Below are 23,651 nucleotides of genomic sequence, written 5' to 3' on the forward strand. Positions count from 1 at the left end.
GCTGTTTTGCTACTTTATTGGTTTTTCAACCATCGTGCTTCATTACTAGTAGACCATGTTACGGTCCTGGCCATATGTGTTGTTTTTATTTTGTTGTTCTTATAGGTGCCCTGCCTGATTGGCCGGATTGGGGGGCAGTACAGGAAGCTGATTGGTCCATCCTACACTTCCTGGAGTTTTAAAAGTACGGTTCCCAACAGCTAGCGAGGCTCTTTCTGGCAGCAGCACCTGTTTGCTGTTCTTGGTTTCCAAACTTTATTTAGCATTTTTGAATTGTTAGGTTTTATGCCGTGGTTTTGTTTATAAATTGTATATTTTGTAATTCGTATTAAATCTGTAGGGGTGAACAGCCATTTTCTTTTGATTGTTTTCTCTTGTTTTCACATTAGGGAGTTAGGGTTAGCGACTGTCTTTTGGTTTGTTTATTTCTATCAGGCTAGCTAGCACTTTCTGTGGGAAATGGCTTATTTTGTTTATTATGTTGGCCTTGGTTCGCCCTGAGTTGTAGTGTCATGTTTTGTTTGACACTTTCTTTCGTTTAAAATAAATATCATTCTGTTGGAACATCTCGATCCTGGATTTTGGTTTGGGGATCGGAGAGGGAACATGCTAATTTATCTTTGTATGTTGCACCCTGACCCCCTGGACAGGGGCGTAACAGACCAGTACAGTTATAGTACTTTGTACTTTGCCACATTTATCTTCTTCTTAGCAAGTGTCATGCATTCTGCTTCTCCAGCGTTTTTAAGAGCTGTTGATGATGTCAAATGCAGCTTACGGCCACACCGCTCTCTAAGCGCCCGATCTCGTCCGATCTCGGCAGCCAAATAGAGCCGGGCCTGGTTAGTACTTGGTAGGAAGACCGCCTGGGAATACCAGGTGCTGTAAGCTTTTTTGCTTGGGTTTACGGGCAGCACAAGCTGGTGTTACTGCCTATTTATTCATAGAAATTGTTCTTTATTTTCATCAAATTTTGTTCTTTCATTGCTGTTTTGCTACTTTATTGGTTTTTCAACCATCGTGCTTCATTACTAGTAGACCATGTTACGGTCCTGGCCATATGTGTTGTTTTTATTTTGTTGTTCTTATAGGTGCCCTGCCTGATTGGCCGGATTGGGGGGCAGTACAGGAAGCTGATTGGTCCATCCTACACTTCCTGGAGTTTTAAAAGTACGGTTCCCAACAGCTAGCGAGGCTCTTTCTGGCAGCAGCACCTGTTTGCTGTTCTTGGTTTCCAAACTTTATTTAGCATTTTTGAATTGTTAGGTTTTATGCCGTGGTTTTGTTTATAAATTGTATATTTTGTAATTCGTATTAAATCTGTAGGGGTGAACAGCCATTTTCTTTTGATTGTTTTCTCTTGTTTTCACATTAGGGAGTTAGGGTTAGCGACTGTCTTTTGGTTTGTTTATTTCTATCAGGCTAGCTAGCACTTTCTGTGGGAAATGGCTTATTTTGTTTATTATGTTGGCCTTGGTTCGCCCTGAGTTGTAGTGTCATGTTTTGTTTGACACTTTCTTTCGTTTAAAATAAATATCATTCTGTTGGAACATCTCGGTCCTGGATTTTGGTTTGGGGATCGGAGAGGGAACATGCTAATTTATCTTTGTATGTTGCACCCTGACCCCCTGGACAGGGGCGTAACAGACCAGTACAGTTATAGTACTTTGTACTTTGCCACATTTATCTTCTTCTTAGCAAGTGTCATGCATTCTGCTTCTCCAGCGTTTTTAAGAGCTGTTGATGATGTCAAATGCAGCTTACGGCCACACCGCTCTCTAAGCGCCCGATCTCGGCAGCCAAATAGAGCCGGGCCTGGTTAGTACTTGGTAGGAAGACCGCCTGGGAATACCAGGTGCTGTAAGCTTTTTTGCTTGGGTTTACGGGCAGCACAAGCTGGTGTTACTGCCTATTTATTCATAGAAATTGTTCTTTATTTTCATCAAATTTTGTTCTTTCATTGCTGTTTTGCTACTTTATTGGTTTTTCAACCATCGTGCTTCATTACTAGTAGACCATGTTACGGTCTTTGCCATATGTGTTGTTTTTATTTTGTTGTTCTTATAGGTGCCCTGCCTGATTGGCCGGATTGGGGGGCAGTACAGGAAGCTGATTGGTCCATCATACACTTCCTGGAGTTTTAAAAGTACGGTTCCCAACAGCTAGCGAGGCTCTTTCTGGCAGCAGCACCTGTTTGCTGTTCTTGGTTTCCAAACTTTATTTAGCATTTTTGAATTGTTAGGTTTTATGCCGTGGTTTTGTTTATAAATTGTATATTTTGTAAATAGTATTAAATCTGTAGGGGTGAACAGCCATTTTCTTTGGACTGTTTTCACATTAGGGAGTTAGGGTTAGCGACTGTGTTTTGGTTTGTTTATTTCTATCAGGCTAGCTAGCACTTTCTGTGGGAAATGGCTTATTTTGTTTATTATGTTGGCCTTGGTTCGCCCTGAGTTGTAGTGTCATGTTTTGTTTGACACTTTCTTTCGTTTAAAATAAATATCATTCTGTTGGAACATCTCGATCCTGGATTTTGGTTTGGGGATCGGAGAGGGAACATGCTAATTTATCTTTGTATGTTGCACCCTGACCCCCTGGACGGGGCGTAACAGACCAGTACAGTTATAGTACTTTGTACTTTGCCACATTTATCTTCGTCTTAGCAAGTTTCATGCATTCTGCTTCTCCAACGTTTTTAAGAGCTGTTGATGATGTCAAATGCAGCTTACGGCCACACCGCTCTCTAAGCGCCCGATCTCGTCCGATCTCGGCAGCCAAATAGAGCCGGGCCTGGTTAGTACTTGGTAGGAAGACCGCGTGGGAATACCAGGTGCTGTAAGCTTTTTTGCTTGGGTTTACGGGCAGCACAAGCTGGTGTTACTGCCTATTTATTCATAGAAATTGTTCTATATTTTCATCAAATTTTGTTCTTTCATTACTGTTTTGCTACTTTATTGGTTTGTCAACCATCGTGCTTCATTACTAGTAGACCATGTTACGGTCCTGGCCATATGTGTTGTTTTTGATATGTTGTTCTTATAGGTGCCCTGCCTGATTGGCCGGATTGAGGGGCAGTACAGGAAGCTGATTGGTCCATCCTACACTTCCTGGAGTTTTAAAAGTACGGTTCCCAACAGCTAGCGAGGCTCTTTCTGGCAGCAGCACCTGTTTGCTGTTCTTGGTTTCCAAACCTTATTTAGCATTTTTGAATTGTTAGGTTTTGTGCCGTGGTTTTGTTTATAAATTGTATATTTTGTAAATAGTATTAAATCTGTAGGGGTGAACAGCCATTTTCTTTGGACTGTTTTCACATTAGGGAGTTAGGGTTAGCGACTGTCTTTTGGTTTGTTTATTTCTATCAGGCTAGCTAGCACTTTCTGTGGGAAATGGCTTATTTTGTTTATTATGTTGGCCTTGGTTCGCCCTGAGTTGTAGTGTCATGTTTTGTTTGACACTTTCTTTCGTTTAAAATAAATATCATTCTGTTGGAACATCTCGATCCTGGATTTTGGTTTGGGGATCGGAGAGGGAACATGCTAATTTATCTTTGTATGTTGCACCCTGACCCCCTGGACAGGGGCGTAACAGACCAGTACAGTTATAGTACTTTGTACTTTGCCACATTTGTCTTCTTCTTAGCAAGTGTCATGCATTCTGCTTCTCCAGTGTTTTTAAGAGCTGTTGATGATGTCAAATGCAGCTTACGGCCACACCGCTCTCTAAGCGCCCGATCTCGTCCGATCTCGGCAGCCAAATAGAGCCGGGCCTGGTTAGTACTTGGTAGGAAGACCACCTGGGAATACCAGGTGCTGTAAGCTTTTTTGCTTGGGTTTACGGGCAGCACAAGCTGGTGTTACTGCCTATTTATTCATAGAAATTGTTCTATATTTTCATCAAATTTTGTTCTTTCATTGCTGTTTTGCTACTTTATTGGTTTTTCAACCATCGTGCTACATTACTAGTAGACCATGTTACGGTCCTGGCCATATGTGTTGTTTTTATTTTCTCGTTCTTATAGGTGCCCTGCCTGATTGGCCGGATTGAGGGGCAGTACAGGAAGCTGATTGGTCCATCCTACACTTCCTGGAGTTTTAAAAGTACGGTTCCCAACAGCTAGCGAGGCTCTTTCTGGCAGTAACACCTGTTTGCTGTTCTTGGTTTCCAAACCTTATTTAGCATTTTTGAATTGTTAGGTTTTGTGCCGTGGTTTTGTTTATAAATTGTATATTTTGTAATTCGTATTAAATCTGTAGGGGTGAACAGCCATTTTCTTTTGATTGTTTTCTCTTGTTTTCACATTAGGGAGTTAGGGTTAGCGACTGTCTTTTGGTTTGTTTATTTCTATCAGGCTAGCTAGCACTTTCTGTGGGAAATGGCTTATTTTGTTTATTATGTTGGCCTTGGTTCGCCCTGAGTTGTAGTGTCATGTTTTGTTTGACACTTTCTTTCGTTTAAAATAAATATCATTCTGTTGGAACATCTCGGTCCTGGATTTTGGTTTGGGGATCGGAGAGGGAACATGCTAATTTATCTTTGTATGTTGCACCCTGACCCCCTGGACAGGGGCGTAACAGACCAGTACAGTTATAGTACTTTGTACTTTGCCACATTTATCTTCTTCTTAGCAAGTGTCATGCATTCTGCTTCTCCAGCGTTTTTAAGAGCTGTTGATGATGTCAAATGCAGCTTACGGCCACACCGCTCTCTAAGCGCCCGATCTCGTCCGATCTCGGCAGCCAAATAGAGCCGGGCCTGGTTAGTACTTGGTAGGAAGACCGCCTGGGAATACCAGGTGCTGTAAGCTTTTTTGCTTGGGTTTACGGGCAGCACAAGCTGGTGTTACTGCCTATTTATTCATAGAAATTGTTCTTTATTTTCATCAAATTTTGTTCTTTCATTGCTGTTTTGCTACTTTATTGGTTTTTCAACCATCGTGCTTCATTACTAGTAGACCATGTTACGGTCCTGGCCATATGTGTTGTTTTTATTTTGTTGTTCTTATAGGTGCCCTGCCTGATTGGCCGGATTGGGGGGCAGTACAGGAAGCTGATTGGTCCATCCTACACTTCCTGGAGTTTTAAAAGTACGGTTCCCAACAGCTAGCGAGGCTCTTTCTGGCAGCAGCACCTGTTTGCTGTTCTTGGTTTCCAAACTTTATTTAGCATTTTTGAATTGTTAGGTTTTATGCCGTGGTTTTGTTTATAAATTGTATATTTTGTAAATAGTATTAAATCTGTAGGGGTGAACAGCCATTTTCTTTGGACTGTTTTCACATTAGGGAGTTAGGGTTAGCGACTGTGTTTTGGTTTGTTTATTTCTATCAGGCTAGCTAGCACTTTCTGTGGGAAATGGCTTATTTTGTTTATTATGTTGGCCTTGGTTCGCCCTGAGTTGTAGTGTCATGTTTTGTTTGACACTTTCTTTCGTTTAAAATAAATATCATTCTGTTGGAACATCTCGATCCTGGATTTTGGTTTGGGGATCGGAGAGGGAACATGCTAATTTATCTTTGTATGTTGCACCCTGACCCCCTGGACAGGGGCGTAACAGACCAGTACAGTTATAGTACTTTGTACTTTGCCACATTTATCTTCTTCTTAGCAAGTGTCATGCATTCTGCTTCTCCAGCGTTTTTAAGAGCTGTTGATGATGTCAAATGCAGCTTACGGCCACACCGCTCTCTAAGCGCCCGATCTCGTCCGATCTCGGCAGCCAAATAGAGCCGGGCCTGGTTAGTACTTGGTAGGAAGACCGCCTGGGAATACCAGGTGCTGTAAGCTTTTTTGCTTGGGTTTACGGGCAGCACAAGCTGGTGTTACTGCCAATTTATTCATAGAAATTGTTCTATATTTTCATCAAATTTTGTTCTTTCATTGCTGTTTTGCTACTTTATTGGTTTTTAAAACCATCGTGCTTCATTACTAGTAGACCATGTTACGGTCCTGGCCATATGTGTTGTTTTTATTTTCTCGTTCTTATAGGTGCCCTGCCTGATTGGCCGGATTGGGGGGCAGTACAGGAAGCTGATTGGTCCATCCTACACTTCCTGGAGTTTTAAAAGTACGGTTCCCAACAGCTAGCGAGGCTCTTTCTGGCAGTAACACCTGTTTGCTGTTCTTGGTTTCCAAACCTTATTTAGCATTTTTGAATTGTTAGGTTTTATGCCGTGGTTTTGTTTATAAATTGTATATTTTGTAAATAGTATTAAATCTGTAGGGGTGAACTGCCATTTTCTTTGGATTGTTTTCACATTTGGGAGTTAGGGTTAGCGACTGTCTTTTGGTTTGTTTATTTCTATCAGGCTAGCTAGCACTTTCTGTGGGAAATGGCTTATTTTGTTTATTATGTTGGCCTTGGTTCGCTCTGAGTTGTAGTGTCATGTTTTGTTTGACACTTTCTTTCGTTTAAAATAAATATCATTCTGTTGGAACATCTCGATCCTGGATTTTGGTTTGGGGATCGGAGAGGGAACATGCTAATTTATCTTTGTATGTTGCACCCTGACCCCCTTGACAGGGGCGTAACAGACCAGTACAGTTATAGTACTTTGTACTTTGCCACATTTATCTTCTTCTTAGCAAGTGTCATGCATTCTGCTTCTCCAGCGTTTTTAAGAGCTGTTGACGATGTCAAATGCAGCTTACGGCCACACCGCTCTCTAAGCGCCCGATCTCGTCCGATCTTGGCAGCCAAATAGAGCCGGGCCTGGTTAGTACTTGGTAGGAAGACCGCGTGGGAATACCAGGTGCTGTAAGCTTTTTTGCTTGGGTTTACGGGCAGCACAAGCTGGTGTTACTGCCTATTTATTCATAGAAATTGTTCTATATTTTCATCAAATTTTGTTCTTTCATTTCTGTTTTGCTACTTTATTGGTTTGTCAACCATCGTGCTTCATTACTAGTAGACCATGTTACGGTCCTGGCCATATGTGTTGTTTTTATTTTCTTGTTCTTATAGGTGCCCTGCCTGATTGGCCGGATTGGGCGGCAGTACAGGAAGCTGATTGGTCCATCCTACACTTCCTGGAGTTTTAAAAGTACGGTTCCCAACAGCTAGCGAGGCTCTTTCTGGCAGCAGCACCTGTTTGCTGTTCTTGGTTTCCAAACCTTATTTAGCATTTTTGAATTGTTAGGTTTTGTGCCGTGGTTTTGTTTATAAATTGTATATTTTGTAATTCGTATTAAATCTGTAGGAGTGAACAGCCATTTTCTTTTGATTGTTTTCTCTTGTTTTCACATTAGGGAGTTAGGGTTAGCGACTGTCTTTTGGTTTGTTTATTTCTATCAGGCTAGCTAGCACTTTCTGTGGGAAATGGCTTATTTTGTTTATTATGTTGGCCTTGGTTCGCCCTGAGTTGTAGTGTCATGTTTTGTTTGACACTTTCTTTCGTTTAAAATAAATTGCATTCTGTTGGAACATCTCGATACTGGATTTTGGTTTGGGGATCGGAGAGGGAACATGCTAATTTATCTTTGTATGTTGCACCCTGACCCCCTGGACAGGGGCGTAACAGACCAGTACAGTTATAGTAATATCAAATTTCATCAAATTTTGTTCTTTCATTGCTGTTTTGCTACTTTATTGGTTTTTCAACCATCGTGCTTCATTACTAGTAGACCATGTTACGGTCCTGGCCATATGTGTTGTTTTTATTTTCTCGTTCTTATAGGTGCCCTGCCAGATTGGCCGGATTGAGGGGCAGTACAGGAAGCTGATTGGTCCATCCTACACTTCCTGGAGTTTTAAAAGTACGGTTCCCAACAGCTAGCGAGGCTCTTTCTGGCAGCAGCACCTGTTTGCTGTTCTTGGTTTCCAAACCTTATTTAGCATTTTTGAATTGTTAGGTTTTGTGCCGTGGTTTTGTTTATAAATTGTATATTTTGTAATTCGTATTAAATCTGTAGGGGTGAACAGCCATTTTCTTTTGATTGTTTTCTCTTGTTTTCACATTAGGGAGTGAGGGTTAGCGACTGTCTTTTGGTTTGTTTATTTCTATCAGGCTAGCTAGCACTTTCTGTGGGAAATGGCTTATTTTGTTTATTATGTTGGCCTTGGTTCGCCCTGAGTTGTAGTGTCATGTTTTGTTTGACACTTTCTTTCGTTTAAAATAAATATCATTCTGTTGGAACATCTCGATCCTGGATTTTGGTTTGGGGATCGGAGAGGGAACATGCTAATTTATCTTTGTATGTTGCACCCTGACCCCCTGGACAGGGGCGTAACAGACCAGTACAGTTATAGTAATATCAAATTTCATCAAATTTTGTTCTTTCATTGCTGTTTTGCTACTTTATTGGTTTTTCAACCATCGTGCTTCATTACTAGTAGACCATGTTACGGTCCTGGCCATATGTGTTGTTTTTATTTTGTTGTTCTTATAGGTGCCCTGCCTGATTGGCCGGATTGGGGGGCAGTACAGGAAGCTGATTGGTCCATCCTACACTTCCTGGAGTTTTAAAAGTACGGTTCCCAACAGCTAGCGAGGCTCTTTCTGGCAGTAACACCTGTTTGCTGTTCTTGGTTTCCAAACCTTATTTAGCATTTTTGAATTGTTAGGTTTTGTGCCGTGGTTTTGTTTATAAATTGTATATTTTGTAATTCGTATTAAATCTGTAGGGGTGAACAGCCATTTTCTTTTGATTGTTTTCTCTTGTTTTCACATTAGGGAGTTAGGGTTAGCGACTGTCTTTTGGTTTGTTTATTTCTATCAGGCTAGCTAGCACTTTCTGTGGGAAATGGCTTATTTTGTTTATTATGTTGGCCTTGGTTCGCCCTGAGTTGTAGTGTCATGTTTTGTTTGACACTTTCTTTCGTTTAAAATAAATATCATTCTGTTGGAACATCTCGATCCTGGATTTTGGTTTGGGGATCGGAGAGGGAACATGCTAATTTATCTTTGTATGTTGCACCCTGACCCCCTGGACAGGGGCGTAACAGACCAGTACAGTTATAGTACTTTGTACTTTGCCACATTTATCTTCTTCTTAGCAAGTGTCATGCATTCTGCTTCTCCAGCGTTTTTAAGAGCTGTTGATGATGTCAAATGCAGCTTACGGCCACACCGCTCTCTAAGCGCCCGATCTCGTCCGATCTCGGCAGCCAAATAGAGCCGGGCCTGGTTAGTACTTGGTAGGAAGACCGCCTGGGAATACCAGGTGCTGTAAGCTTTTTTGCTTGGGTTTACGGGCAGCACAAGCTGGTGTTACTGCCTATTTATTCATAGAAATTGTGCTATATTTTCATCAAATTTTGTTCTTTCATTGCTGTTTTGCTACTTTATTGGTTTGTCAACCATCGTGCTTCATTACTAGTAGACCATGTTACGGTCCTGGCCATATGTGTTGTTTTTATTTTCTCGTTCTTATAGGTGCCCTGCCTGATTGGCCGGATTGAGGGTCAGTACAGGAAGCTGATTGGTCCATCCTACACTTCCTGGAGTTTTAAAAGTACGGTTCCCAACAGCTAGCGAGGCTCTTTCTGGCAGCAGCACCTGTTTGCTGTTCTTGGTTTCCAAACCTTATTTAGCATTTTTGAATTGTTAGGTTTTATGCCGTGGTTTTGTTTATAAATTGTATATTTTGTAAATAGTATTAAATCTGTAGGGGTGAACTGCCATTTTCTTTGGATTGTTTTCACATTTGGGAGTTAGGGTTAGCGACTGTCTTTTGGTTTGTTTATTTCTATCAGGCTAGCTAGCACTTTCTGTGGGAAATGGCTTATTTTGTTTATTATGTTGGCCTTGGTTCGCTCTGAGTTGTAGTGTCATGTTTTGTTTGACACTTTCTTTCGTTTAAAATAAATATCATTCTGTTGGAACATCTCGATCCTGGATTTTGGTTTGGGGATCGGAGAGGGAACATGCTAATTTATCTTTGTATGTTGCACCCTGACCCCCTTGACAGGGGCGTAAAAGACCAGTACAGTTATAGTACTTTGTACTTTGCCACATTTATCTTCTTCTTAGCAAGTGTCATGCATTCTGCTTCTCCAGCGTTTTTAAGAGCTGTTGACGATGTCAAATGCAGCTTACGGCCACACCGCTCTCTAAGCGCCCGATCTCGTCCGATCTTGGCAGCCAAATAGAGCCGGGCCTGGTTAGTACTTGGTAGGAAGACCGCGTGGGAATACCAGGTGCTGTAAGCTTTTTTGCTTGGGTTTACGGGCAGCACAAGCTGGTGTTACTGCCTATTTATTCATAGAAATTGTTCTATATTTTCATCAAATTTTGTTCTTTCATTACTGTTTTGCTACTTTATTGGTTTGTCAACCATCGTGCTTCATTACTAGTAGACCATGTTACGGTCCTGGCCATATGTGTTGTTTTTATTTTCTTGTTCTTATAGGTGCCCTGCCTGATTGGCCGGATTGGGGGGCAGTACAGGAAGCTGATTGGTCCATCCTACACTTCCTGGAGTTTTAAAAGTACGGTTCCCAACAGCTAGCGAGGCTCTTTCTGGCAGCAGCACCTGTTTGCTGTTCTTGGTTTCCAAACTTTATTTAGCATTTTTGAATTGTTAGGTTTTATGCCGTGGTTTTGTTTATAAATTGTATATTTTGTAAATAGTATTAAATCTGTTGGGGTCGAACAGCCATTTTCTTTTGATTGTTTTCTCTTGTTTTCACATTAGGGAGTTAGGGTTAGCGACTGTGTTTTGGTTTTTTTATTTCTATCAGGCTAGCTAGCACTTTCTGTGGGAAATGGCTTATTTTGTTTATTATGTTGGCCTTGGTTCGCCCTGAGTTGTAGTGTCATGTTTTGTTTGACACTTTCTTTCGTTTAAAATAAATATCATTCTGTTGGAACATCTCGATCCTGGATTTTGGTTTGGGGATCGGAGAGGGAACATGCTAATTTATCTTTGTATGTTGCACCCTGACCCCCTGGACAGGGGCGTAACAGACCAGTACAGTTATAGTACTTTGTACTTTGCCACATTTATCTTCTTCTTAGCAAGTGTCATGCATTCTGCTTCTCCAGCGTTTTTAAGAGCTGTTGATGATGTCAAATGCAGCTTACGGCCACACCGCTCTCTAAGCGCCCGATCTCGTCCGATCTCGGCAGCCAAATAGAGCCGGGCCTGGTTAGTACTTGGTAGGAAGACCGCCTGGGAATACCAGGTGCTGTAAGCTTTTTTGCTTGGGTTTACGGGCAGCACAAGCTGGTGTTACTGCCTATTTATTCATAGAAATTGTGCTATATTTTCATCAAATTTTGTTCTTTCATTGCTGTTTTGCTACTTTATTGGTTTTTCAACCATCGTGCTTCATTACTAGTAGACCATGTTACGGTCCTGGCCATATGTGTTGTTTTTATTTTGTTGTTCTTATAGGTGCCCTGCCTGATTGGCCGGATTGGGGGGCAGTACAGGAAGCTGATTGGTCCATCCTACACTTCCTGGAGTTTTAAAAGTACGGTTCCCAACAGCTAGCGAGGCTCTTTCTGGCAGTAACACCTGTTTGCTGTTCTTGGTTTCCAAACCTTATTTAGCATTTTTGAATTGTTAGGTTTTGTGCCGTGGTTTTGTTTATAAATTGTATATTTTGTAATTCGTATTAAATCTGTAGGGGTGAACAGCCATTTTCTTTTGATTGTTTTCTCTTGTTTTCACATTAGGGAGTTAGGGTTAGCGACTGTCTTTTGGTTTGTTTATTTCTATCAGGCTAGCTAGCACTTTCTGTGGGAAATGGCTTATTTTGTTTATTATGTTGGCCTTGGTTCGCCCTGAGTTGTAGTGTCATGTTTTGTTTGACACTTTCTTTCGTTTAAAATAAATATCATTCTGTTGGAACATCTCGATCCTGGATTTTGGTTTGGGGATCGGAGAGGGAACATGCTAATTTATCTTTGTATGTTGCACCCTGACCCCCTGGACAGGGGCGTAACAGACCAGTACAGTTATAGTACTTTGTACTTTGCCACATTTATCTTCTTCTTAGCAAGTGTCATGCATTCTGCTTCTCCAGCGTTTTTAAGAGCTGTTGATGATGTCAAATGCAGCTTACGGCCACACCGCTCTCTAAGCGCCCGATCTCGTCCGATCTCGGCAGCCAAATAGAGCCGGGCCTGGTTAGTACTTGGTAGGAAGACCGCCTGGGAATACCAGGTGCTGTAAGCTTTTTTGCTTGGGTTTACGGGCAGCACAAGCTGGTGTTACTGCCTATTTATTCATAGAAATTGTGCTATATTTTCATCAAATTTTGTTCTTTCATTGCTGTTTTGCTACTTTATTGGTTTGTCAACCATCGTGCTTCATTACTAGTAGACCATGTTACGGTCCTGGCCATATGTGTTGTTTTTATTTTCTCGTTCTTATAGGTGCCCTGCCTGATTGGCCGGATTGAGGGTCAGTACAGGAAGCTGATTGGTCCATCCTACACTTCCTGGAGTTTTAAAAGTACGGTTCCCAACAGCTAGCGAGGCTCTTTCTGGCAGCAGCACCTGTTTGCTGTTCTTGGTTTCCAAACCTTATTTAGCATTTTTGAATTGTTAGGTTTTATGCCGTGGTTTTGTTTATAAATTGTATATTTTGTAAATAGTATTAAATCTGTAGGGGTGAACTGCCATTTTCTTTGGATTGTTTTCACATTTGGGAGTTAGGGTTAGCGACTGTCTTTTGGTTTGTTTATTTCTATCAGGCTAGCTAGCACTTTCTGTGGGAAATGGCTTATTTTGTTTATTATGTTGGCCTTGGTTCGCTCTGAGTTGTAGTGTCATGTTTTGTTTGACACTTTCTTTCGTTTAAAATAAATATCATTCTGTTGGAACATCTCGATCCTGGATTTTGGTTTGGGGATCGGAGAGGGAACATGCTAATTTATCTTTGTATGTTGCACCCTGACCCCCTTGACAGGGGCGTAACAGACCAGTACAGTTATAGTACTTTGTACTTTGCCACATTTATCTTCTTCTTAGCAAGTGTCATGCATTCTGCTTCTCCAGCGTTTTTAAGAGCTGTTGACGATGTCAAATGCAGCTTACGGCCACACCGCTCTCTAAGCGCCCGATCTCGTCCGATCTTGGCAGCCAAATAGAGCCGGGCCTGGTTAGTACTTGGTAGGAAGACCGCGTGGGAATACCAGGTGCTGTAAGCTTTTTTGCTTGGGTTTACGGGCAGCACAAGCTGGTGTTACTGCCTATTTATTCATAGAAATTGTTCTATATTTTCATCAAATTTTGTTCTTTCATTACTGTTTTGCTACTTTATTGGTTTGTCAACCATCGTGCTTCATTACTAGTAGACCATGTTACGGTCCTGGCCATATGTGTTGTTTTTATTTTCTTGTTCTTATAGGTGCCCTGCCTGATTGGCCGGATTGGGGGGCAGTACAGGAAGCTGATTGGTCCATCCTACACTTCCTGGAGTTTTAAAAGTACGGTTCCCAACAGCTAGCGAGGCTCTTTCTGGCAGCAGCACCTGTTTGCTGTTCTTGGTTTCCAAACTTTATTTAGCATTTTTGAATTGTTAGGTTTTATGCCGTGGTTTTGTTTATAAATTGTATATTTTGTAAATAGTATTAAATCTGTAGGGGTGAACAGCCATTTTCTTTTGATTGTTTTCTCTTGTTTTCACATTAGGGAGTTAGGGTTAGCGACTGTCTTTTGGATTGTTTATTTCTATCAGGCTAGCTAGCACTTTCTGTGGGAAATGGCTTATTTTGTTTATTATGTTGGCCTTGGTTCGCCCTGAGTTGTAGTGTCATGTTTTGTTTGACACTTTCTTTCGTTTAAAATAAATATCATTCTGTTGGAACATCTCGATACTGGATTTTGGTTTGGGGATCGGAGAGGGAACATGCTAATTTATCTTTGTATGTTGCACCCTGACCCCCTAGACAGGGGCGTAACAGACCAGTACAGTTATAGTACTTTGTACATTGCCACATTTATCTTCTTCTTAGCAAGTGTCATGCATTCTGCTTCTCCAGCGTTTTTAAGAGCTGTTGATGATGTCAAATGCAGCTTACGGCCACACAGCTCTCTAAGCGCCCGATCTCGTCCGATCTCGGCAGCCAAATAGAGCCGGGCCTGGTTAGTACTTGGTAGGAAGACTGCCTGGGAATACCAGGTGCTGTAAGCTTTTTTTCTTGGGTTTACGGGCAGCACAAGCTGGTGTTACTGCCTATTTATTCATAGAAATTGTTCTATATTTTCATCAAATTTTGTTCTTTCATTGCTGTTTTGCTACTTTATTGGTTTGTCAACCATCGTGCTTCATTACTAGTAGACCATGTTACGGTCCTGGCCATATGTGTTGTTTTTGATTTGTTGTTCTTATAGGTGCCCTGCCTGATTGGCCGGATTGAGGGGCAGTACAGGAAGCTGATTGGTCCATCCTACACTTCCTGGAGTTTTAAAAGTACGGTTCCCAACAGCTAGCGAGGCTCTTTCTGGCAGCAGCACCTGTTTGCTGTTCTTGGTTTCCAAACCTTATTTAGCATTTTTGAATTGTTAGGTTTTATGCCGTGGTTTTGTTTATAAATTGTATATTTTGTAAATAGTATTAAATCTGTAGGGGTGAACTGCCATTTTCTTTGGATTGTTTTCACATTTGGGAGTTAGGGTTAGCGACTGTCTTTTGGTTTGTTTATTTCTATCAGGCTAGCTAGCACTTTCTGTGGGAAATGGCTTATTTTGTTTATTATGTTGGCCTTGGTTCGCCCTGAGTTGTAGTGTCATGTTTTGTTTGACACTTTCTTTCGTTTAAAATAAATATCATTCTGTTGGAACATCTCGATACTGGATTTTGGTTTGGGGATCGGAGAGGGAACATGCTAATTTATCTTTGTATGTTGCACCCTGACCCCCTGGACAGGGGCGTAACAGACCAGTACAGTTATAGTAATATCAAATTTCATCAAATTTTGTTCTTTCATTGCTGTTTTGCTACTTTATTGGTTTGTCAACCATCGTGCTTCATTACTAGTAGACCATGTTACGGTCCTGGCCATATGTGTTGTTTTTATTTTGTTGTTCTTATAGGTGCCCTGCCTGATTGGCCGGGTTGGGGGGCAGTACAGGAAGCTGATTGGTCCATCCTACACTTCCTGGAGTTTTAAAAGTACGGTTCCCAACAGCTAGCGAGGCTCTTTCTGGCAGCAACACCTGTTTGCTGTTCTTGGTTTCCAAACCTTATTTAGCATTTTTGAATTGTTAGGTTTTGTGCCGTGGTTTTGTTTATAAATTGTATATTTTGTAATTCGTATTAAATCTGTAGGGGTGAACAGCCATTTTCTTTTGATTGTTTTCTCTTGTTTTCACATTAGGGAGTTAGGGTTAGCGACTGTCTTTTGGTTTGTTTATTTCTATCAGGCTAGCTAGCACTTTCTGTGGGAAATGGCTTATTTTGTTTATTATGTTGGCCTTGGTTCGCCCTGAGTTGTAGTGTCATGTTTTGTTTGACACTTTCTTTCGTTTAAAATAAATATCATTCTGTTGGAACATCTCGATCCTGGATTTTGGTTTGGGGATCGGAGAGGGAACATGCTAATTTATCTTTGTATGTTGCACCCTGACCCCCTGGACAGGGGCGTAACAGACCAGTACAGTTATAGTACTTTGTACTTTGCCACATTTATTTTCTTCTTAGCAAGTGTCATGCATTCTGCTTCTCCAGCGTTTTTAAGAGCTGTTGATGATGTCAAATGCAGCTTACGGCCACACCGCTCTCTAAGCGCCCGATCTCGTCCGATCTCGGCAGCCAAATAGAGCCGGGCCTGGTTAGTACTTGGTAGGAAGACCGCCTGGGAATACCAGGTGCTGTAAGCTTTTTTGCTTGGGTTTACGGGCAGCACAAGCTGGTGTTACTGCCTATTTATTCATAGAAATTGTGCTATATTTTCATCAAATTTTGTTCTTTCATTGCTGTTTTGCTACTTTATTGGTTTTTCAACCATCGTGCTTCATTACTAGTAGACCATGTTACGGTCCTGGCCATATGTGTTGTTTTTATTTTGTTGTTCTTATAGGTGCCCTGCCTGATTGGCCGGATTGGGGGGCAGTACAGGAAGCTGATTGGTCCATCCTACACTTCCTGGAGTTTTAAAAGTACGGTTCCCAACAGCTAGCGAGGCTCTTTCTGGCAGTAACACCTGTTTGCTGTTCTTGGTTTCCAAACCTTATTTAGCATTTTTGAATTGTTAGGTTTTATGCCGTGGTTTTGTTTATAAATTGTATATTTTGTAAATAGTATTAAATCTGTAGGGGTGAACTGCCATTTTCTTTGGATTGTTTTCACATTTGGGAGTTAGGGTTAGCGACTGTCTTTTGGTTTGTTTATTTCTATCAGGCTAGCTAGCACTTTCTGTGGGAAATGGCTTATTTTGTTTATTATGTTGGCCTTGGTTCGCTCTGAGTTGTAGTGTCATGTTTTGTTTGACACTTTCTTTCGTTTAAAATAAATATCATTCTGTTGGAACATCTCGATCCTGGATTTTGGTTTGGGGATCGGAGAGGGAACATGCTAATTTATCTTTGTATGTTGCACCCTGACCCCCTTGACAGGGGCGTAACAGACCAGTACAGTTATAGTACTTTGTACTTTGCCACATTTATCTTCTTCTTAGGAAGTGTCATGCATTCTGCTTCTCCAGCGTTTTTAAGAGCTGTTGACGATGTCAAATGCAGCTTACGGCCACACCGCTCTCTAAGCGCCCGATCTCGTCCGATCTTGGCAGCCAAATAGAGCCGGGCCTGGTTAGTACTTGGTAGGAAGACCGCGTGGGAATACCAGGTGCTGTAAGCTTTTTTTCTTGGGTTTACGGGCAGCACAAGCTGGTGTTACTGCCTATTTATTCATAGAAATTGTTCTATATTTTCATCAAATTTTGTTCTTTCATTTCTGTTTTGCTACTTTATTGGTTTTTCAACCATCGTGCTTCATTACTAGTAGACCATGTTACGGTCCTGGCCATATGTGTTGTTTTTATTTTCTCGTTCTTATAGGTGCCCTGCCAGATTGGCCGGATTGAGGGGCAGTACAGGAAGCTGATTGGTCCATCCTACACTTCCTGGAGTTTTAAAAGTACGGTTCCCAACAGCTAGCGAGGCTCTTTCTGGCAGCAGCACCTGTTTGCTGTTCTTGGTTTCCAAACCTTATTTAGCATTTTTGAATTGTTAGGTTTTGTGCCGTGGTTTTGTTTATAAATTGTATATTTTGTAATTCGTATTAAATCTGTAGGGGTGAACAGCCATTTTCTTTTGATTGTTTTCTCTTGTTTTCACATTAGGGAGTTAGGGTTAGCGACTGTCTTTTGGTTTGTTTATTTCTATCAGGCTAGCTAGCACTTTCTGTGGGAAATGGCTTATTTTGTTTATTATGTTGGCCTTGGTTCGCCCTGAGTTGTAGTGTCATGTTTTGTTTGACACTTTCTTTCGTTTAAAATAAATATCATTCTGTTGGAACATCTCGATCCTGGATTTTGGTTTGGGGATCGGAGAGGGAACATGCTAATTTATCTTTGTATGTTGCACCCTGACCCCCTGGACAGGGGCGTAACAGACCAGTACAGTTATAGTAATATCAAATTTCATCAAATTTTGTTCTTTCATTGCTGTTTTGCTACTTTATTGGTTTTTCAACCATCGTGCTTCATTACTAGTAGACCATGTTACGGTCCTGGCCATATGTGTTGTTTTTATTTTGTTGTTCTTATAGGTGCCCTGCCTGATTGGCCGGATTGGGGGGCAGTACAGGAAGCTGATTGGTCCATCCTACACTTCCTGGAGTTTTAAAAGTACGGTTCCCAACAGCTAGCGAGGCTCTTTCTGGCAGTAACACCTGTTTGCTGTTCTTGGTTTCCAAACCTTATTTAGCATTTTTGAATTGTTAGGTTTTATGCCGTGGTTTTGTTTATAAATTGTATATTTTGTAAATAGTATTAAATCTGTAGGGGTGAACTGCCATTTTCTTTGGATTGTTTTCACTTTGGGAGTTAGGGTTAGCGACTGTCTTTTGGTTTGTTTATTTCTATCAGGCTAGCTAGCACTTTCTGTGGGAAATGGCTTATTTTGTTTATTATGTTGGCCTTGGTTCGCTCTGAGTTGTAGTGTCATGTTTTGTTTGACACTTTCTTTCGTTTAAAATAAATATCATTCTGTTGGAACATCTCGATCCTGGATTTTGGTTTGGGGATCGGAGAGGGAACATGCTAATTTATCTTTGTATGTTGCACCCTGACCCCCTGGACAGGGGCGTAACAGACCAGTACAGTTATAGTACTTTGTACTTTGCCACATTTATCTTCTTCTTAGCAAGTGTCATGCATTCTGCTTCTCCAGCGTTTTTAAGAGCTGTTGATGATGTCAAATGCAGCTTACGGCCACACCGCTCTCTAAGCGCCCGATCTCGTCCGATCTCGGCAGCCAAATAGAGCCGGGCCTGGTTAGTACTTGGTAGGAAGACCGCCTGGGAATACCAGGTGCTGTAAGCTTTTTTGCTTGGGTTTACGGGCAGCACAAGCTGGTGTTACTGCCTATTTATTCATAGAAATTGTGCTATATTTTCATCAAATTTTGTTCTTTCATTGCTGTTTTGCTACTTTATTGGTTTGTCAACCATCGTGCTTCATTACTAGTAGACCATGTTACGGTCCTGGCCATATGTGTTGTTTTTATTTTCTCGTTCTTATAGGTGCCCTGCCTGATTGGCCGGATTGAGGGTCAGTACAGGAAGCTGATTGGTCCATCCTACACTTCCTGGAGTTTTAAAAGTACGGTTCCCAACAGCTAGCGAGGCTCTTTCTGGCAGCAGCACCTGTTTGCTGTTCTTGGTTTCCAAACCTTATTTAGCATTTTTGAATTGTTAGGTTTTATGCCGTGGTTTTGTTTATAAATTGTATATTTTGTAAATAGTATTAAATCTGTAGGGGTGAACTGCCATTTTCTTTGGATTGTTTTCACATTTGGGAGTTAGGGTTAGCGACTGTCTTTTGGTTTGTTTATTTCTATCAGGCTAGCTAGCACTTTCTGTGGGAAATGGCTTATTTTGTTTATTATGTTGGCCTTGGTTCGCCCTGAGTTGTAGTGTCATGTTTTGTTTGACACTTTCTTTCGTTTAAAATAAATATCATTCTGTTGGAACATCTCGATACTGGATTTTGGTTTGGGGATCGGAGAGGGAACATGCTAATTTATCTTTGTATGTTGCACCCTGACCCCCTGGACAGGGGCGTAACAGACCAGTACAGTTATAGTAATATCAAATTTCATCAAATTTTGTTCTTTCATTGCTGTTTTGCTACTTTATTGGTTTTTCAACCATCGTGCTTCATTACTAGTAGACCATGTTACGGTCCTGGCCATATGTGTTGTTTTTATTTTGTCGTTCTTATAGGTGCCCTGCCTGATTGGCCGGATTGAGGGGCAGTACAGGAAGCTGATTGGTCCATCCTACACTTCCTGGAGTTTTAAAAGTACGGTTCCCAACAGCTAGCGAGGCTCTTTCTGGCAGCAGCACCTGTTTGCTGTTCTTGGTTTCCAAACCTTATTTAGCATTTTTGAATTGTTAGGTTTTGTGCCGTGGTTTTGTTTATAAATTGTATATTTTGTAATTCGTATTAAATCTGTAGGGGTGAACAGCCATTTTCTTTTGATTGTTTTCTCTTGTTTTCACATTAGGGAGTTAGGGTTAGCGACTGTCTTTTGGTTTGTTTATTTCTATCAGGCTAGCTAGCACTTTCTGTGGGAAATGGCTTATTTTGTTTATTATGTTGGCCTTGGTTCGCCCTGAGTTGTAGTGTCATGTTTTGTTTGACACTTTCTTTCGTTTAAAATAAATATCATTCTGTTGGAACATCTCGATACTGGATTTTGGTTTGGGGATCGGAGAGGGAACATGCTAATTTATCTTTGTATGTTGCACCCTGACCCCCTGGACAGGGGCGTAACAGACCAGTACAGTTATAGTAATATCAAATTTCATCAAATTTTGTTCTTTCATTGCTGTTTTGCTACTTTATTGGTTTGTCAACCATCGTGCTTCATTACTAGTAGACCATGTTACGGTCCTGGCCATATGTGTTGTTTTTATTTTGTTGTTCTTATAGGTGCCCTGCCTGATTGGCCGGGTTGGGGGGCAGTACAGGAAGCTGATTGGTCCATCCTACACTTCCTGGAGTTTTAAAAGTACGGTTCCCAACAGCTAGCGAGGCTCTTTCTGGCAGCAACACCTGTTTGCTGTTCTTGGTTTCCAAACCTTATTTAGCATTTTTGAATTGTTAGGTTTTGTGCCGTGGTTTTGTTTATAAATTGTATATTTTGTAATTCGTATTAAATCTGTAGGGGTGAACAGCCATTTTCTTTTGATTGTTTTCTCTTGTTTTCACATTAGGGAGTTAGGGTTAGCGACTGTCTTTTGGTTTGTTTATTTCTATCAGGCTAGCTAGCACTTTCTGTGGGAAATGGCTTATTTTGTTTATTATGTTGGCCTTGGTTCGCCCTGAGTTGTAGTGTCATGTTTTGTTTGACACTTTCTTTCGTTTAAAATAAATATCATTCTGTTGGAACATCTCGATCCTGGATTTTGGTTTGGGGATCGGAGAGGGAACATGCTAATTTATCTTTGTATGTTGCACCCTGACCCCCTGGACAGGGGCGTAACAGACCAGTACAGTTATAGTACTTTGTACTTTGCCACATTTATTTTCTTCTTAGCAAGTGTCATGCATTCTGCTTCTCCAGCGTTTTTAAGAGCTGTTGATGATGTCAAATGCAGCTTACGGCCACACCGCTCTCTAAGCGCCCGATCTCGTCCGATCTCGGCAGCCAAATAGAGCCGGGCCTGGTTAGTACTTGGTAGGAAGACCGCCTGGGAATACCAGGTGCTGTAAGCTTTTTTGCTTGGGTTTACGGGCAGCACAAGCTGGTGTTACTGCCTATTTATTCATAGAAATTGTGCTATATTTTCATCAAATTTTGTTCTTTCATTGCTGTTTTGCTACTTTATTGGTTTTTCAACCATCGTGCTTCATTACTAGTAGACCATGTTACGGTCCTGGCCATATGTGTTGTTTTTATTTTCTTGTTCTTATAGGTGCCCTGCCTGATTGGCCGGATTGGGGGGCAGTACAGGAAGCTGATTGGTCCATCCTACACTTCCTGGAGTTTTAAAAGTACGGTTCCCAACAGCTAGCGAGGCTCTTTCTGGCAGTAACACCTGTTTGCTGTTCTTGGTTTCCAAACCTTATTTAGCATTTTTGAATTGTTAGGTTTTATGCCGTGGTTTTGTTTATAAATTGTATATTTTGTAAATAGTATTAAATCTGTAGGGGTGAACTGCCATTTTCTTTGGATTGTTTTCACATTTGGGAGTTAGGGTTAGCGACTGTCTTTTGGTTTGTTTATTTCTATCAGGCTAGCTAGCACTTTCTGTGGGAAATGGCTTATTTTGTTTATTATGTTGGCCTTGGTTCGCTCTGAGTTGTAGTGTCATGTTTTGTTTGACACTTTCTTTCGTTTAAAATAAATATCATTCTGTTGGAACATCTCGATCCTGGATTTTGGTTTGGGGATCGGAGAGGGAACATGCTAATTTATCTTTGTATGTTGCACCCTGACCCCCTTGACAGGGGCGTAACAGACCAGTACAGTTATAGTACTTTGTACTTTGCCACATTTATCTTCTTCTTAGCAAGTGTCATGCATTCTGCTTCTCCAGCGTTTTTAAGAGCTGTTGACGATGTCAAATGCAGCTTACGGCCACACCGCTCTCTAAGCGCCCGATCTCGTCCGATCTTGGCAGCCAAATAGAGCCGGGCCTGGTTAGTACTTGGTAGGAAGACCGCGTGGGAATACCAGGTGCTGTAAGCTTTTTTGCTTGGGTTTACGGGCAGCACAAGCTGGTGTTACTGCCTATTTATTCATAGAAATTGTTCTATATTTTCATCAAATTTTGTTCTTTCATTTCTGTTTTGCTACTTTATTGGTTTGTCAACCATCGTGCTTCATTACTAGTAGACCATGTTACGGTCCTGGCCATATGTGTTGTTTTTATTTTCTTGTTCTTATAGGTGCCCTGCCTGATTGGCCGGATTGGGCGGCAGTACAGGAAGCTGATTGGTCCATCCTACACTTCCTGGAGTTTTAAAAGTACGGTTCCCAACAGCTAGCGAGGCTCTTTCTGGCAGCAGCACCTGTTTGCTGTTCTTGGTTTCCAAACCTTATTTAGCATTTTTGAATTGTTAGGTTTTGTGCCGTGGTTTTGTTTATAAATTGTATATTTTGTAATTCGTATTAAATCTGTAGGAGTGAACAGCCATTTTCTTTTGATTGTTTTCTCTTGTTTTCACATTAGGGAGTTAGGGTTAGCGACTGTCTTTTGGTTTGTTTATTTCTATCAGGCTAGCTAGCACTTTCTGTGGGAAATGGCTTATTTTGTTTATTATGTTGGCCTTGGTTCGCCCTGAGTTGTAGTGTCATGTTTTGTTTGACACTTTCTTTCGTTTAAAATAAATTGCATTCTGTTGGAACATCTCGATACTGGATTTTGGTTTGGGGATCGGAGAGGGAACATGCTAATTTATCTTTGTATGTTGCACCCTGACCCCCTGGACAGGGGCGTAACAGACCAGTACAGTTATAGTAATATCAAATTTCATCAAATTTTGTTCTTTCATTGCTGTTTTGCTACTTTATTGGTTTTTCAACCATCGTGCTTCATTACTAGTAGACCATGTTACGGTCCTGGCCATATGTGTTGTTTTTATTTTCTCGTTCTTATAGGTGCCCTGCCAGATTGGCCGGATTGAGGGGCAGTACAGGAAGCTGATTGGTCCATCCTACACTTCCTGGAGTTTTAAAAGTACGGTTCCCAACAGCTAGCGAGGCTCTTTCTGGCAGCAGCACCTGTTTGCTGTTCTTGGTTTCCAAACCTTATTTAGCATTTTTGAATTGTTAGGTTTTGTGCCGTGGTTTTGTTTATAAATTGTATATTTTGTAATTCGTATTAAATCTGTAGGGGTGAACAGCCATTTTCTTTTGATTGTTTTCTCTTGTTTTCACATTAGGGAGTGAGGGTTAGCGACTGTCTTTTGGTTTGTTTATTTCTATCAGGCTAGCTAGCACTTTCTGTGGGAAATGGCTTATTTTGTTTATTATGTTGGCCTTGGTTCGCCCTGAGTTGTAGTGTCATGTTTTGTTTGACACTTTCTTTCGTTTAAAATAAATATCATTCTGTTGGAACATCTCGATCCTGGATTTTGGTTTGGGGATCGGAGAGGGAACATGCTAATTTATCTTTGTATGTTGCACCCTGACCCCCTGGACAGGGGCGTAACAGACCAGTACAGTTATAGTAATATCAAATTTCATCAAATTTTGTTCTTTCATTGCTGTTTTGCTACTTTATTGGTTTTTCAACCATCGTGCTTCATTACTAGTAGACCATGTTACGGTCCTGGCCATATGTGTTGTTTTTATTTTCTCGTTCTTATAGGTGCCCTGCCTGATTGGCCGGATTGAGGGGCAGTACAGGAAGCTGATTGGTCCATCCTACACTTCCTGGAGTTTTAAAAGTACGGTTCCCAACAGCTAGCGAGGCTCTTTCTGGCAGCAGCACCTGTTTGCTGTTCTTGGTTTCCAAACCTTATTTAGCATTTTTGAATTGTTAGGTTTTGTGCCGTGGTTTTGTTTATAAATTGTATATTTTGTAATTCGT

At 41.2% G+C, this 23,651-nt stretch overlaps 18 pseudogenes; all 18 read left to right on the plus strand.

Moving 5' to 3' along the window:
* The first annotated feature begins 772 nt into the window (after nt 1-772).
* Nucleotides 773-891, plus strand: LOC137112828 (5S ribosomal RNA; annotated as a pseudogene).
* Nucleotides 892-1,758: 867 nt separating this feature from the next.
* LOC137112697 (5S ribosomal RNA) lies at nt 1,759-1,867 on the plus strand (annotated as a pseudogene).
* An 856-nt stretch (nt 1,868-2,723) lies between these two features.
* LOC137113068 (5S ribosomal RNA) lies at nt 2,724-2,842 on the plus strand (annotated as a pseudogene).
* Nucleotides 2,843-3,699: 857 nt separating this feature from the next.
* On the plus strand, nt 3,700-3,818 carry LOC137112859 (5S ribosomal RNA; annotated as a pseudogene).
* An 867-nt stretch (nt 3,819-4,685) lies between these two features.
* Nucleotides 4,686-4,804, plus strand: LOC137112829 (5S ribosomal RNA; annotated as a pseudogene).
* An 857-nt stretch (nt 4,805-5,661) lies between these two features.
* On the plus strand, nt 5,662-5,780 carry LOC137112830 (5S ribosomal RNA; annotated as a pseudogene).
* An 858-nt stretch (nt 5,781-6,638) lies between these two features.
* LOC137112468 (5S ribosomal RNA) lies at nt 6,639-6,757 on the plus strand (annotated as a pseudogene).
* Nucleotides 6,758-9,048: 2,291 nt separating this feature from the next.
* Nucleotides 9,049-9,167, plus strand: LOC137112831 (5S ribosomal RNA; annotated as a pseudogene).
* Nucleotides 9,168-10,024: 857 nt separating this feature from the next.
* On the plus strand, nt 10,025-10,143 carry LOC137112469 (5S ribosomal RNA; annotated as a pseudogene).
* Nucleotides 10,144-11,011: 868 nt separating this feature from the next.
* LOC137112832 (5S ribosomal RNA) lies at nt 11,012-11,130 on the plus strand (annotated as a pseudogene).
* An 867-nt stretch (nt 11,131-11,997) lies between these two features.
* On the plus strand, nt 11,998-12,116 carry LOC137112833 (5S ribosomal RNA; annotated as a pseudogene).
* An 857-nt stretch (nt 12,117-12,973) lies between these two features.
* Nucleotides 12,974-13,092, plus strand: LOC137112470 (5S ribosomal RNA; annotated as a pseudogene).
* Nucleotides 13,093-13,959: 867 nt separating this feature from the next.
* Nucleotides 13,960-14,078, plus strand: LOC137112620 (5S ribosomal RNA; annotated as a pseudogene).
* Nucleotides 14,079-15,647: 1,569 nt separating this feature from the next.
* LOC137112834 (5S ribosomal RNA) lies at nt 15,648-15,766 on the plus strand (annotated as a pseudogene).
* Nucleotides 15,767-16,623: 857 nt separating this feature from the next.
* On the plus strand, nt 16,624-16,742 carry LOC137112472 (5S ribosomal RNA; annotated as a pseudogene).
* A 1,568-nt stretch (nt 16,743-18,310) lies between these two features.
* On the plus strand, nt 18,311-18,429 carry LOC137112835 (5S ribosomal RNA; annotated as a pseudogene).
* A 2,281-nt stretch (nt 18,430-20,710) lies between these two features.
* LOC137112837 (5S ribosomal RNA) lies at nt 20,711-20,829 on the plus strand (annotated as a pseudogene).
* An 857-nt stretch (nt 20,830-21,686) lies between these two features.
* LOC137112473 (5S ribosomal RNA) lies at nt 21,687-21,805 on the plus strand (annotated as a pseudogene).
* The last annotated feature ends 1,846 nt before the right edge of the window (nt 21,806-23,651 follow it).

Source organism: Channa argus, unplaced genomic scaffold (assembly GCF_033026475.1).
Source record: "Channa argus isolate prfri unplaced genomic scaffold, Channa argus male v1.0 Contig014, whole genome shotgun sequence".
NCBI lineage: Eukaryota > Metazoa > Chordata > Actinopteri > Anabantiformes > Channidae > Channa > Channa argus.